Source organism: Phoenix dactylifera, chromosome 2 (genome assembly GCF_009389715.1).
Source record: "Phoenix dactylifera cultivar Barhee BC4 chromosome 2, palm_55x_up_171113_PBpolish2nd_filt_p, whole genome shotgun sequence".
In the NCBI taxonomy this organism is placed as follows: Eukaryota; Viridiplantae; Streptophyta; class Magnoliopsida; order Arecales; family Arecaceae; genus Phoenix; species Phoenix dactylifera.
Genome location: NC_052393.1, coordinates 20,331,714 through 20,345,965, shown reverse-complemented (window position 1 = coordinate 20,345,965; position 14,252 = coordinate 20,331,714). Strand labels below are relative to the sequence as shown.

Sequence of the window (14,252 nt, the reverse complement as noted above, 5' to 3'; positions counted from 1 at the left end):
GGCACACATCACTCGCCATATCGGAGAGTGGTGACGCTCCACCCGCCCCCCAGGCACCAAGACACCATATTTGGCCCTCATCAGTGAGGACCACATACTCTCGGGCTCAAGCACAAATCTAACTGCATGCCTCGCCGCTAACACCTCTCGTCTCGTCACCAAGGACTGCACCCCCAGCCCCCCGGCACTGGTCGGCTGGCATACAATCTCCCAGGCCACCAAATGGATCCCACCTCTGCCGCTACTCCTCCCCCAAATAAACTCCCTGAACAGTTGCTCAAGGGACCTCAAGACTGCCACCGGAATATTGACGTGGGATAGAAGATAAATAGGGACAGATGTAAGTACAGAACGCACCAGGGTGATCCTCCCCATCATAGACAATGATTGAGACTGCCAACCCTCCAGCCTGCGTCTGACACTAGTCACAAGGGACACACAATCCCTAATCCTCAGTCGTCGACCACATAATGGTACCCCCAGGTAAGACATCAGGCCATCCTATTCTCCCACTCCTAGAACCTCCAGTATAGAGAGCTTCAGCGCCCCGCGCGTCTTCGGACTAAAGATAACAGCAGATTTGGCCAAATTGACCTGCTGACCAGAAAGAGCACAGTAATCCCGAAGAATCTGATCTATAACTCGAGCCGACTGCCTCGAAGACCTGGCTAAAAGCAGGCAATCATCAGCGAATAACAGATGGGAGATCGCCACTGCTCCCTCCACCGGTCTGTAAGCCTCCAGCTCCTGACTAGTCACTGCCTGCCGCAAGAATCTAGACAATGCATCCGCACAAATAATAAACAGCAATGGAGAGAGGGGGCAGCCCTGACGCAAACCCCCAGACGACGCAAAGAAACGGGAGGGCGTATCGTTCACCAAAATAGCAAAGGAGGGCACCCTGATGCAACCCATAGCCCACCTGATCCATATCTCATGGACCCCAAACATCCGCAAGGACTGCTGCACAAAGTCCCACCTCATCCTGTCATAAGCCCTCTCCATATCAAGTTTGATCCCTATCAAGCTTCTCCTCATCGGAGCTCTGCTAAGATCAAACATAAACTCCTGAGCAATGAGTACATTGTCAGATATACTCCGCCCCTCCAAAAAAGCCCCCTGCTCCGGAGAAATAAGCCTAGGGAGCACACCCCTCAACCTGATAGCGAGAATTTTCGTCGTCACCTTGTACAAAGTCGTACATAGGCTGATCGGACGAAAATGACTCGGCTCCGAAGCGTCCTGCCGTTTCGGGATCAGGGCAATGAAGGTCCTCTGCCACTCAGCAGCCATCACTGCTGTGCTGAAGAACTGCTGTATAGCCTCCGTCACATCCCGTCCAACTATCATCCAATATCGCTGAAAGAACACCGGTGGGAACCCATCCGGCCCTGGCGCCTTGTCCCCTCCGAGGGACCACACCGCCTCCCTGATCTCCCTCTCTGATACCGGCCTAATCAAAGCAGAATTCTCCTCCTCTATGACCACCACCCCTGGCGGTGGAATCTCTGCTAGGCTCACTCCACCGGTCTGCTCTGTCCATCTGCCCCTAAAGAAGCTCACCAGAATCCTCTGTATCACCTCCGGCTCCTCCGACTGCTGCCCCTCCTCATCCCTGATAACTCTGATCCTGTTCTGATTCCTCCTAATCACTATCGCCTGGTGAAAATATCTGGTGTTCCTGTCCCCCTCCATGATCCACTGTACCCTCGCCTTCTGTCTCCAAAATATCTCCTGCTGTCTAAGGAGGCCATCATGCAGAGCTAGTAAAGATCTAAGCACCCAACATCCTCATCTGACAGACCCCCCCCTCGAACCTCCTGATCCTGTAACCTAACAATGGCCACCTCTGACTCCTCAATCCTCCTAAAGATGTCTCCCACCTCCTCTCGATTCCATCTCCTCAGCCTCCTCCTCGCCAACTCCAGTCTCCGGGACACCCGGTACATGGCATCACCCCTCACTGGAGTGCTCCACGCCTCCCTTACCATCTCCCATGAACGAGGGTAAGAAAGCCATATCTTCTCGAACCTGAATGGGGGATGCACCGGAACAAAGGCATCAGTGCTCAACAACAAGGGACAATGATCAGACGCAATCCTGGGTAAATGAGACACACGATGATCCGGAAATCTCTGGACCCATCCAGCTGTCGCACAAGCTCTATCAAGTCTCTCCCACACCCTAGCCGGACCCTGTTGATTATTGCACCATGTGAATCTTGGACCCAAGAATCCCAAGTCAATCAACCCATTTGTAGTCAAAAAATTCTGGAATTCCTTAACCTTCCTCTCATGGGAAAAAGGCTTACCCCCCATCTTCTCCTGAGGGTCGACAATACAATTAAAGTCACCCACCATCAGAAAGGGGAAGCCCTGATCAACCAACTGCGATGCCTCCTCCCACAACCGTCGCCTCTCCCTGAAGTCAGTACTTGCATACACCGCCACAAGAACCCAGGGATCATTTGTGCCCTCCGAGATCACCATAATCACCTCTTGGGCACAGACATGAAAAGTATCCAATCTACACGACTCCAGCCTCCACGTGACAATTATCCCGCCCGACAACCCACGGGACTCCACTGCATAGAAACCCCACGTCCGAGGGAGCACCCTCCTTGCCTTCTGAAGGCCCCTACCCGATAAACGGGTCTCAAACAAAATACAAATATCCGGTCTGTTCTGTTGCACAAAGCTTCGAAACGCCAGGGCAAAAGAGGGCTTCCCCGCACCACGACAGTTCCATAGGAGAACCTTCATTGTTCACCCATGGGAGTGTCACAGCCCACCATCCCGGGGTTGCAATCATGAAACACCACCTCATTCACAGATCCATCACTAACCAATTCTCCTGTGTTCACCCTTCTCACAGCAACCTTCAGTTGATCCAAGACACGGAGGTGAGCACCACGAGTCTCCGACGAGGCCCCCTGTCCCGACACCTCCCCTTGATCTGCTGCTGCTAACTCCCGTCCCCTAGGCTGCCCACTACCAGGATCCACCCTCTGGCCGCATCCCATTCCACAGAACCTAGAAGGAAACTCAGCAACCGGCAGCAGAGGGAGCTTGCCCCGTACCTCCGGTGTCGCTTCTACGGACTCCGCCTCCGGTGGCAGGTCGAGCGGCCCAGCCGCACCCCCCAATCCCACCAAACAGCTCTCCCCTTCCTTCTTCCTCGCCGGCCATGCCACCGGGTCTACCCCCAAGTCCGAGACCAGCGCCGTCACCGAGAGAGACCGGGCCAATATCTTCCCAGTCGCCCCCACCGCCCCGCGCCGAGATGGACCGCCACCTTTGGACTCCCGCTCCGCCCTAGGAGGCCGACTGCACACCACCGAGAGGGGCGGAGGGGAGCTCTTGCTCCTCCAGCGATGGCTTCCCCCCGGCCGCTCCTTCCTCAGCGAACCAGCACCTCCCCCGGGGGAGATCGGGCGGAGCAACCCCTTTGGTCTGGCCGGGCTCCTGCTCCGTTTCTGGTTCCGACCCACACCGCCAAGGTCAGAGGAGACGGCCCTGACCCCTGTCCGAACGAGGTCGGAACCCACCTTGTCCACACCGTCGCACTTGACCACATCCCGAACAAGGTCGGGTCCCGCCTCACCCGCACATCCAACCCCAACCCGAGTCGACACTGAGTCACTCCCCCCTAAGCTCGGACCCGGTTCCAACTCAGCTGCCGCGCCTGCGACCTGGGTGGTGTGACTCGGCCCGCCCTTGTTCACGCCTCTGCCGGCTTCGGAGACATCCTTCTCCCGCGTCCTTCGGCGAGCAACCTTGGAGGGTTTTTGCCACCCTTCGAGATCGATCGGGGAAGACTCCGCTTCAGTCCTGTTCACGCCTGGCTTCATACCGGATCGAGGAGAGTTAGGTGCCGACCTCGGACCAACCCCAGGCTTACCCGTCGTCTTCCGCCGAGCCGGCACCTTAGCCACCCGCGGCGCCCGCGAATGACCCGTGACCATCCACGGGCCGTACATCGCCAAGTCCTCCGGTTCATCACTGCCCCTGCTCTCCTGGACCGACGTCCTCGATGACTCTGTCCCGTCCCCCTGAATCTCCCCTTCTTCCGCCACCACGGCCTCCGCCATAGAAAAGTCACAGCCCGCCGTCACATGCCCTATTCGCCCACACCTGGAGCAGGGAGCCGGCAGGTTCTCGTAGATGAAATCCTGCCAGAAGACCTCCGCTACCCCCTTCGATGAACCCCTCACAAGAGTCCCCGGTTTGAGAGGAGCTGAGCAATCCAACGCTATCTTCACCCTGGCGAATCCACAGCGCCTCCCCTGCTCTGTGACCCCATCCAAAGCCAGAGGAGTGCTGGCAGAGGCAGCTATTCGCATGATTGTCGGCTTCTTCCAGTAATCCAAGGGCAGCCTTGGCATACGAAGCCACACGACCACCCGGCTAAGCCCCACATCGCCCGGAATGAAGTTCGGTCGCCACCGGTCCACTGCAAGAAGCTGACCGGCTACCATCCACGGCCCGCTCGCCATCGCTGCTTCCCGATCGGCCTCGTTCGCAAACCGGACGGCGAGGAAACCATCCATCAAAGTGAAGCACTCCACATCGTATCCCAAGCGCCCCACTCTTTTGATCTCCCTCGCCACCCAGTCCGCCGGAACAAACCTCCCAAGGCTTCTCACAAGAATTGTGGAGGTCCGCCATTCCGACCGGTTACCCTCTAGCTCCTCCTCCGGGACGTCGACCACCTCGGAGAACCGCTTCTGCAGCAGTTCCAGCACCCGAGGGGAGGAGCGATTGGAGGGCCCATCTTGCCGCCGCTGCTCTCCCTTCGCCATATCTGCCCATGAGCGGCCCTTCTCCGCGTCCCCGGAGCCTGAACCCTTCACCGTCCCAGCTCTCCCCATTCCTCGTACCGCCGATCCACCCCCCGAGTCGGACATCCCCACACCCTCTAACCTATTCGACAAAATACCCCAAAGACCCACCCGAAAGCGCGAACATTGATGCACCCGCTCTCTCTCTCTCTCCTCTTTCTCTCCAGGGAAGAGGAAAAAAAAATAATTTGGGTAAGATTCTGCGCCCTCTCTCTCGCTCGATGCCCGCCTCCAAGCTTTTGTACTCTCAACGGCTATAAATCATCGCCTTCCAGGCCCTAAATCTCCACGATCTAATCCTCACAGAAGCTGCAGATAATCCCACCCACGTCTCTGTTCCACCATGAGCTTGGAGCCCTTCAACAGGTACTTCCCCCCTTCAAGATTAGGGTTTTTCTTCCTTTGGTTTGTTACTGAATTTCTCTCCATGGATCTCGGAATTGTTGGAATTTTGGTCAATCCGAGAAGGGATGATGAGATTGCAATGAAATTTGATTCTGATGTACTTTTGATTTTTGATTTAGTTCTGTTTGTTTGATGGTAATTGGTAGGTTGGTGAGACTTGCGGCCCGAGCCTTCTATGATGATATTACTATGAAGGGCGATAACCAGCCCAAGGCTGGGAGGGGAGATAACAGGGGAATGGCTGTGGTGGTCCTCGATGCTCTTACCAGGTATTAAGTCCTCTTCTTGTTTTTGTTTTATTGCTGTTCTTTCTCTCCCTCTTGTTCCGTGGAAGAAATTGTCTTTTGTGGTTGGGATCATGAATTCTCTATGTGAATCTAGTCTCCGAGTTAATTATCATCATGTTTTCTCAATATGTAGTGATATTCTAAGATGGCTGCAGCTTTGACATCTGATCTCAATTGAGTTTTATCAACGTTTCGTTAACCTAATGAAACTTGATATTTGCGCCAATTGGTGTGCTGTGCCCAAGTGGAAACAATTCGAAAAAGCTTCTTCAACAACGAGATCACATATTTCCACAATCTAGGTTTATAGTAAGGCATGGAGTACGTAGCATCTCTCCAAATGTGTATAATTTGTTGAATATGTTGTGAAATTTTAATATCCTTTTGAGTTTTGATAGAGCGTATGAAAAAAGGTAAGGAAAGGGAGAGAGAATCTAAGTTCTCTACATTTTTATAACTTGGCGAGCCATCGTATTTTACTTTGGAAAAAGGAAAGAGTATCACTTGTCCTTACCAATCCGGGCTGTTCATTAATGGGATGATATCGGTGTTACATGGACAGGAGGGTTTGTCAAATGAAAACCTTGGTTCTACTAATATCCAAAATTTGACTATCTCATGATTTGTGCACAGCTTCTTATGAGCTCACATCTTAAGGAAAGCACTCACTGCTTGAAAACACTGGAAATTGCATCACAGCAGATGCTTCATGATCATGCAGCTGTTGATACAGTTTATGAAAGCTCAGACACAGGTAGTTTTTGGATGCACTGGAAAATTGTTACTGATTAGGGCTGCAAGGTAGCCAAGCTGACACAAGCTGTAGGCTGCTCAAGCTTCACTTGTTATATGATTAGAGTGAGTTTAATTTGAGCTGAACTATAAGTGCTCAACCTTTGTTGATATTCTAGTTGAATGAGCTTGAATGAGCCAACTATTAAGCCTAGCCATGCTGTTATTCACCTTGGTGAGCCCATAGTGTTCAAGATTGACTTATTAATGAGATGTGATTTAAGTCATACTTGAGCTTGGCTTGTTCTTGATCAAACAAAACAAAATTTATCCTGTTACCAAGCCCTGTCTAAGCTACTCATCTACATGCTGGTTCATTTGCAGCGCTACCTTTGATCATCAAATGATTTAGTCTCTTTAACTCATCAAGGGGAAACATGATAATTCTATGATCATTAGTTTGCCACTTATCTGCTTGTAGTTTAGTTTCTGGCAGATGGAATATCTCCTAGGTAAGGCCTAACAAAACTGCTAGTTATGCCAAAGAGGCTATCTATGGTAAACTGCCACCCTTTTCATTTTTAAGCCACAAAGTCTTGCTTCTGCAAGTGGTTTCGATTTTGACACTTCATTTTTCAGGCGCCAATGGGTTAGAGAGGAAGATCTGGCAAAGGCTTTGAAGCTGCATTCGAAACAACTTCGCCGCACTTTACGATTTTTTGAAGAAGAGAAACTGGTCACAAGAGACCACCGGAAAGAGGTTAGTAATGATTTCTTCATCAAGTGGATATATATAGTAGCATGAAAAATCTGTTACATTACAAATACATTTGGCTGCTCACAACATGTTTGTTAGTTAATGAAGTTTATTCAGTCAGCCATTTTTGTTTCCTCTGGAGGCATCTGAATATGGTATGTTTTATTTAATTAAACAACTTACATGTTCATTTCATAAGTGAGCACAAATATATGAACCTGTGCAAATATGAAGGAACTAAATTATAGCTTAAACCATATTCCTCCTTCCTATCTCCATCTTCTTTTTTTTTTTGTGACTAAGCCAAAGTTCATATAATTTTATATTATTAGGTTCTGCAAATAGCTCTTAAAGATAATAGGCAAAAAGTATTGAACTTTCAGTTATTAGCAAAACACATTTTAAGATGAGAAATTGTGTTTGTGCAAATTGTTATTGCAACAGTTAAGAGCATGCTTGTCATGTCTGCAACTAGCCATGGTTATTCTTGTCCAGTGCTTTATTACTGGCATATCTTAAAGGAACATATCTCATGTATTATATTTTTTCTCCCTAGTATTTTTTTCCCTCTTCCTTTCTTCCATGTAATTCTTGACTGCAAATATATAGTTATTTACATGGCATTAGAGCTAAGGATTGGGTTTCTTGATTTAGCAGATAACACATTCATCATATTTATGGCTTTATAATTCTTTCTTTAGTTTTAGCCTTATATTTCTGCTGTGGGTACAGGTTGCTCCAATACAACGCATTAAAAAGGCTTCACATTGGCTTGATCATCATAAACCCGGTCTGGAGTTGCACTCCATAATGTCAATAAACTTGTTCATAAAATGCATGAAGGAACCACACTTCAAAGTATCAGCTGAGTTCCTTCAATTCCTAGGTGTAAACTTTTCTCCACTCTGTAGAAAAACTAATCCAATAATCGATATTCTTTTGTCATGGGATGCCCTTACGCTAATGAGATGTGTATGATTTAAAGGAATTCCTGCACTTATTTCTTAACATATGGGACTTCAACAAACATTGGATTGTCAGCAAGTACTAATAGTGCTAGCTTGCTGAAGTTTTTGCTAATAAGATATGCACTGTTGATGAGAAAAGATGATCAATATTGGGATGAGAGTTTGTAGAGATGCTTGTAGTGATGGGCAACAAAAATATTGAACCGCTATTCTCTCACCAGGAAGACCAACTTTTATATCTTCCTTATTGAAAACAAACTTTTGAGCGAATGCCTTAGAAAGAAACTAGACAGGAGATCGAGGACATTACCTCCCTTCATGTATCTCTTGTAGGAGTTCAACTCAAAGAGGATGATGTTGTTTGGAGAATGTTGGCTTGATGAAGTAAGGGTCCATTGAAACATGACAACAATCAGTGAGCTCCAAGATGGCAGTCACCATTGGATTATTGAGTGCCAAAATAATGTTACGTCTGCACAACAAATTTGTCACAATAAATGCTAACCCTGGTGATTATAGCCTTTTCTTTGTTATGTTGTGCAAAATAATGATAATGGAGTTTTCAATTTTAGCTATGCATTATTTCTGGTAATTTACGGAGTGTTTTTGTTTTTTTATATGCATATGCAATATGAATGGACATACATTGTTCAGTTGACCTTTTTGATGTTTTCCATCTACGTTTGAGGACATGTCAAACTGCTGAGGTTTCCATTCTTTGATAACTGAACTAAGAGTTTTTAGGAGAATGAGGTGGTGGCTTTCCTCCATATAGGAATTCATGAGTGAGCTTGAGATTTAGAAGGCTCATATGATCATGGCAGACGTCATTCTGTTGTTACCAGCCTGATCTCTGTATTGCCTTACACTGTCTGCTGATAAAATATGCATGAATTGCAGGAGCAGCTGAAGCCACTGACGTTGCAGCTGGCAAGAGTAAAGGATTTACCTGTACCTGAATTTGGAAGTCTCCAAGCATGGGAAGCTCGAGCAAATGCAGCTGCTCGTGCAAGTGGTGATTTTAGTGCAATTGATTCCACAAAATCATCTCAAGGACAAGGATATGGTGGAACCCCAATGCCATTTCTTGGCAAGACAAGAGTATGCTTTTATCTGCTTTTCATATACTCAATAATTTGTTGACCAAACAAATATATTTTTGTTAGTGTTGCTGTTTTGGTGGCATGAGTCTATCAGAGTCTATGATATTGGAATAGAAAGGCATCATCTAGACCTCACTCTGCATGAGTATGCTGAATTAGTTTATGGACTTTACTATAGTTTTTCAGAAAGCTGTTCCTTCATACATACTGACTTAAAGATACAAAAGTTTGTAATAGTTATTTTGTGCCCAGTGTGTAACCTTTTCTGTTAGGGACATGAATATCAAGAAGCAAGAATTGGGTTGACATGATTGTTCTTATTAAGGCATGTAGACGTACATTTAGGACTCGCACCAAGTCTGCATTTCAGCATGCTTACGCATTCACATGCATAAAAAGTGTATACATGGAGACTTCATAAACTCAGAGAATAATGGTTTTGCCGGCTGGTGCATGTTGTGTGGAACTTACTGTGCCAACGCTTAACCAAAACAGGGCATGAGTTGCATGCCAAGGTACTGACCTAGCTGGTCGATATTGTTGATATTGGTCTACATTATATTGAGTAATTGGCATGGGCCACACTAACCAGAAATAAGTTTAAAGGCTTCAAACAATTTTTTTTCTTTTTCTCATTGTCTCCCATTGTTTCACTAGAGAGATATGTTGAGAGCTTGTTCTTAGCTCCCGAGAGAAGTAAGAAGTGCCTACTTTATGCGGTCTTCAAAAAATCAAGCCAGATAAACTTCATATCTCACCGAAAAATTGGGGAACAACCCATTTAAACCTTTTCTTCCCCTTTTCTGTCCAAAAAGAAGATTCTATTTATTTTTCGTTTTTGTTTCCAATGTTAGGTAAAATGCAAGTTGTCTTTCAGATCGGTTAATTTGTATGGGTGCTTTCTAGGTATAAATGGATGCTTGCGGAGAGGAATCTTTTCAAGAGCCCGAGAAAGAAGTTTAGAATATTTTGAATTAAGAAGCCCCAATTGTATATGTCCTTATGCCCATACATGCTAGTGAAATTGGTTATTTCCACAATGTGCCTGTCTTGTCCAATTATTGGCACACGAACCTAAATCCTTCCAAAAAGTGAATGGATACATTAATATTAATTCGAACATCAGAGATTAGCCACTACACTATAACCAAGGTTGCAAATATTGTTTGATGGTACAGTACGGTACCATACCATTTCGGTAGATTTCAGGCACTGGTATATAGTGTCGGTATGGGACATGGTCCTATATAATGTGTTGGTACCATGTATCGCAGCATTCCCGCAAAGAGCCAGTACAAGGTCTAATATCAATATTTGAAATTTTGACTATAACACTTATAACTTAAGGTAATGTGGGGAACAATAAATCAATAAAAAAGGTAGAAATATATAGTAGTGTATAAAAGGCATGCCCACTAATGGATAAGTTGTGGTGTTGATATAATTTTGCAGATCAAGCTGAGAAGAGTCCAGAGGATGCATAAAGAAAGATAGGAGGTTACATGCAAATGAAATAGTTATTGTCTATAGTGCAGTTGGTAAAGACATGGATCTTCATGCAAGCTTCCTACTACATTCTCGATGGTTGATAAACCTCCTTTTTGTGTTCCTTTTTGTTAGATTAATTCCTATCATCAACATGATGGTGGAGAATTCATGTCATATGGAGGTAGAAGTTAGAAAAAGAATGAAAGCTTTCTCCAGTTTCTACAAGCTGTTATATTAATTCCCCAAATTATCATATAAGAACCTGGTCTTAGAGCATATTGTTCAAAAGGATTTAAGGTTAAATTGAGCACTCTGTCATAGACTTACAGCCCAAAAAGCTTAAGCTATTGGATAGACCGGCCCAGCTCATAAGTTATAAACCCATGTGGCAGCCCCCTATCAACTGATGTGGGACTATGACAATTCTCCCCCACCCAACCACGTGACTCCCTCATCATGGTTTGGCTCCAATTCATGAGGGGCCCCCACCCATGTACTTAGGTCCTGCTAGAGCTGATCAAAATCCGGGCCGGGCCGGGCCCGGGCCGGGCTCTACAGCAGAAATTAGGCCCGATGGCTATGCCCAGGCCCGGCCCGGCCCGACTGTTGGGCTTAAATTTTTGTCCAGGCCCGACCCGACTTTATAAATCTGGTTCTAGGCCCGTCTAGCCCGGCCCGGCCCGACTATTGGGCTTAAATTTTTGTCCAGGCCCGACCCGATAGGCCCGACCCGACATGCCCGATTTTTTCTTTGTTAGGAATCTGGAAATGGGCCAGAATGGCCCGACCAGGCCCGGCCCGATTTTTTTGGTCGGGCCGCTTTTCTTGCCCAGGCCCGACCCATGGGCCTTTTTTTAATGCCCAAGCCCGAAAAATTTCGGGCCGGGCTGGGCGGGCCAGAAGGCCCGTGATCAGCTCTAGGTCCTGCATGATCCTAGTATCACTAGTGAGGGAATTACATGATCAAAAAGGCTGATATGCATTGGGCCTCGCTCTGCTACCTCCTATTATGGGCTTATAGCTCAAAAAGCTTAAGCTATTGGGTAGAGGACTAGCCCGGGCTTATAAAACTCATGCGGCATCCTGGTATTAGTTGATGTGATGTGGGACTACGACAACTAGCTATCCTTGGAAGCAAGAGCTCTTATAATGAGACACTCCCACCTTTATTGTTCAATCTCCTGCCTCATTTTTTCTTGTTTCATATTGTTTTTTGGGTTATAATCCATCTTTGCTTCCTATGTAGTTAACTCTTGCTGGCAATTGTAATGCAAATTCAGGTGTTGCATATGGTTGCTAATATAAGGAACCCCTCACTTAGAATTCATTTAAGTGAATTTTAAATTATTATTCTACTAGGTTCTTTCATAAGTAGTAATATTTATAGCATAGTGTCTTTGTAGGTGCAAGTTAGAGATGGGTGCAGCTCTCAGTCTTTTTAACGTGATTTTCATTAATGAATATTAGATTCAAGTGCCTAATTTTTGAAAGCACTTGGAACCGTATTTGCATCCTTTGTTTCAGAAATTATGTTGACTAGCATCCAAGTTTTCTCAAGAATAAAGAGACTTAGCTGATGAGGCAATACATTATTCGCAAAGAGAAAACAATAGTGGACGATGTTATTGTATTTGATTTACTATATGATGACATGCTTTGATCCACTTTGAAGTATTGCTTACTGGGCTGTAGCTCCTTATTCTTCAGTAGCCAAGTCCTCTAGGATGGGACTGGTGGGAGAACCCTAGAGTGCTTTGAAATCGTGTGCATGTTCAAAGTTTTTTTTTGAACACCTGGTGGTCCGTGGTTGCTGCTGCCTCTGTGCTTCGCGATGATCTCCGTCATTTTCAAACTTCCTCTGTTGCCGCAATGTCTTCTCAACCAAATAATTTAGGTGCTTCTTCCTCTATTGGAGTCAGGGGATCTCATTCGTGGAAAGGGGGGGCGGTCCAAGGTGGTGTCAATTGGTGTGGCAGACTTGCAAAATAACCGATGAAGAGATTACGATGCTTCAGGGCTGTTTCTCCAATACGTTGGAATCGCTAGAAGATGAAATGCAGGTGGCTTGGGCCAAGTGGGAAAAAATATCTTTGGTGCCAAAAGCTTGGGGCGTTGGATCTTGACAAAATTGATTGCTAAAGATTTCAAAGAAAAGTGCAAACTCTCGCATGAGGTTAAAGCTATGTCATTGGTAGAGGAACACTATATGTTTTGATCTTGCTTGGAGGAGGGTCGAAACAAAGTTTTATTAAAGGGCCCATGGATGATTTCCGGCCAACTATTAGCTATTGAGCCATGGTCCCCGATTTCTTTCCGAAGAAGGATATTAAATCAATGCTAATTTGGATGTGGCTGCCAATTTTGCCAGTGGAGTATGGGCAGAGGCCTGCTAGAGTTTGTATGCAGATTGATCTCTCAAAGCCTTTGGTGCCATGACGCTTGATTAAGGGAAGAAGGCTGTCTTTGGGCAATCGTTTGTGTGTGAGAACATACCGACAGTTTGTTTTCGATGTGGTATCATTGGCCATCAAGAGGAGGTTTGTCAAGCAGAGAACCATGCTTCTCACTCCAATGAGAATCATATTCATCCTGATAAACTTGATACAGTCGAAGGGGGAGGTGAACAATCACCAAACTCCTTTGAAGATCCGGCGATGGGGAAGAATAGAATCAGTAGTGCTGGACGTCTGAGCAGTGATCGAAGGCCATCTTTAGACAAGTATCTTGGCCCTTGGTTGCTAGCTATGAAGAAAAAAGTTTCCATGGTGATGGTAACAGGAACTTGATTCAAGAGTCATGGGCGATATAGGGAGGAAGACAAGGGAGTTGCCACTCGATTCAGTGGTGGACTTGGTTCGAACTCGGACCGAGTTGAGCGCCGAGACTGAGCTATTAATTAATCAGCCGAGTCAGCCAAGTGAGGTAGCTATTAATGAAGTGGGATGGGAGAAACATTTGAAGGTAGCTCGTTGGCCAGCTCCTTTGGACACTAATTTGCTACAAAGCCTTATGGTTAAGGATCTCTTGATTCCTGAAGAAAGGAAATGGAATCAACTACTCGTCTCCCAGCTTTTTTCAGAGGAGCTAGCTGAGAAAGTACTCTCCATTCCAATTTTAGGTGGTGACATTATCGACAGGTTGGGTTGGGGTCCATCTTCTGGTTTGACAATTAAGGTATCCGATTTTTATGGAATCTTTTTACCTAAACCTCAACCAAATTGTGGTATTTACTGGTGTGGAGATTAGGTGTTCATCCTAGAGTTGCTCTATTTATGTGGAAGGTTGCTTGGCACCGACTCCCACATCGAGATATTTTACATTAGCATGGTTTTCAGATACCAAATCATTATGATGTATGCCTAGATGTAGAGGAGTCGATAGATCATGTTATCCTGTATTTGGCATCTCAGGTTTGGAGGCAAAGCCCTTTCCGTAATTCATCTACTATTTCTTCTTTCTCCCTTGATGATTTCCTTAAGACTGTTAGAGAGCGATCTGCTAGTAATGATAGAAGATCTAAAGCAGTTCTGATGTGTCATATTGCTTACCATATCTTGCTAGCCATAGTATTTTCCATGATGCAAGACTGAGTCCAACGGTCATTCTTCTTAGTTCATCCGCCTAAGCCCAAGAGTTTATACATGTGGTTGTTTTAGAGAAACCCTCGACAAT

The 14,252-nt window shown here is 46.1% G+C and overlaps 1 pseudogene; it reads left to right on the top strand.

The window, feature by feature from the left end:
• The first annotated feature begins 5,045 nt into the window (after window positions 1–5,045).
• Window positions 5,046–14,252, top strand: part of LOC103719988 — a 19,826-nt pseudogene continuing 10,619 nt past the window's right edge.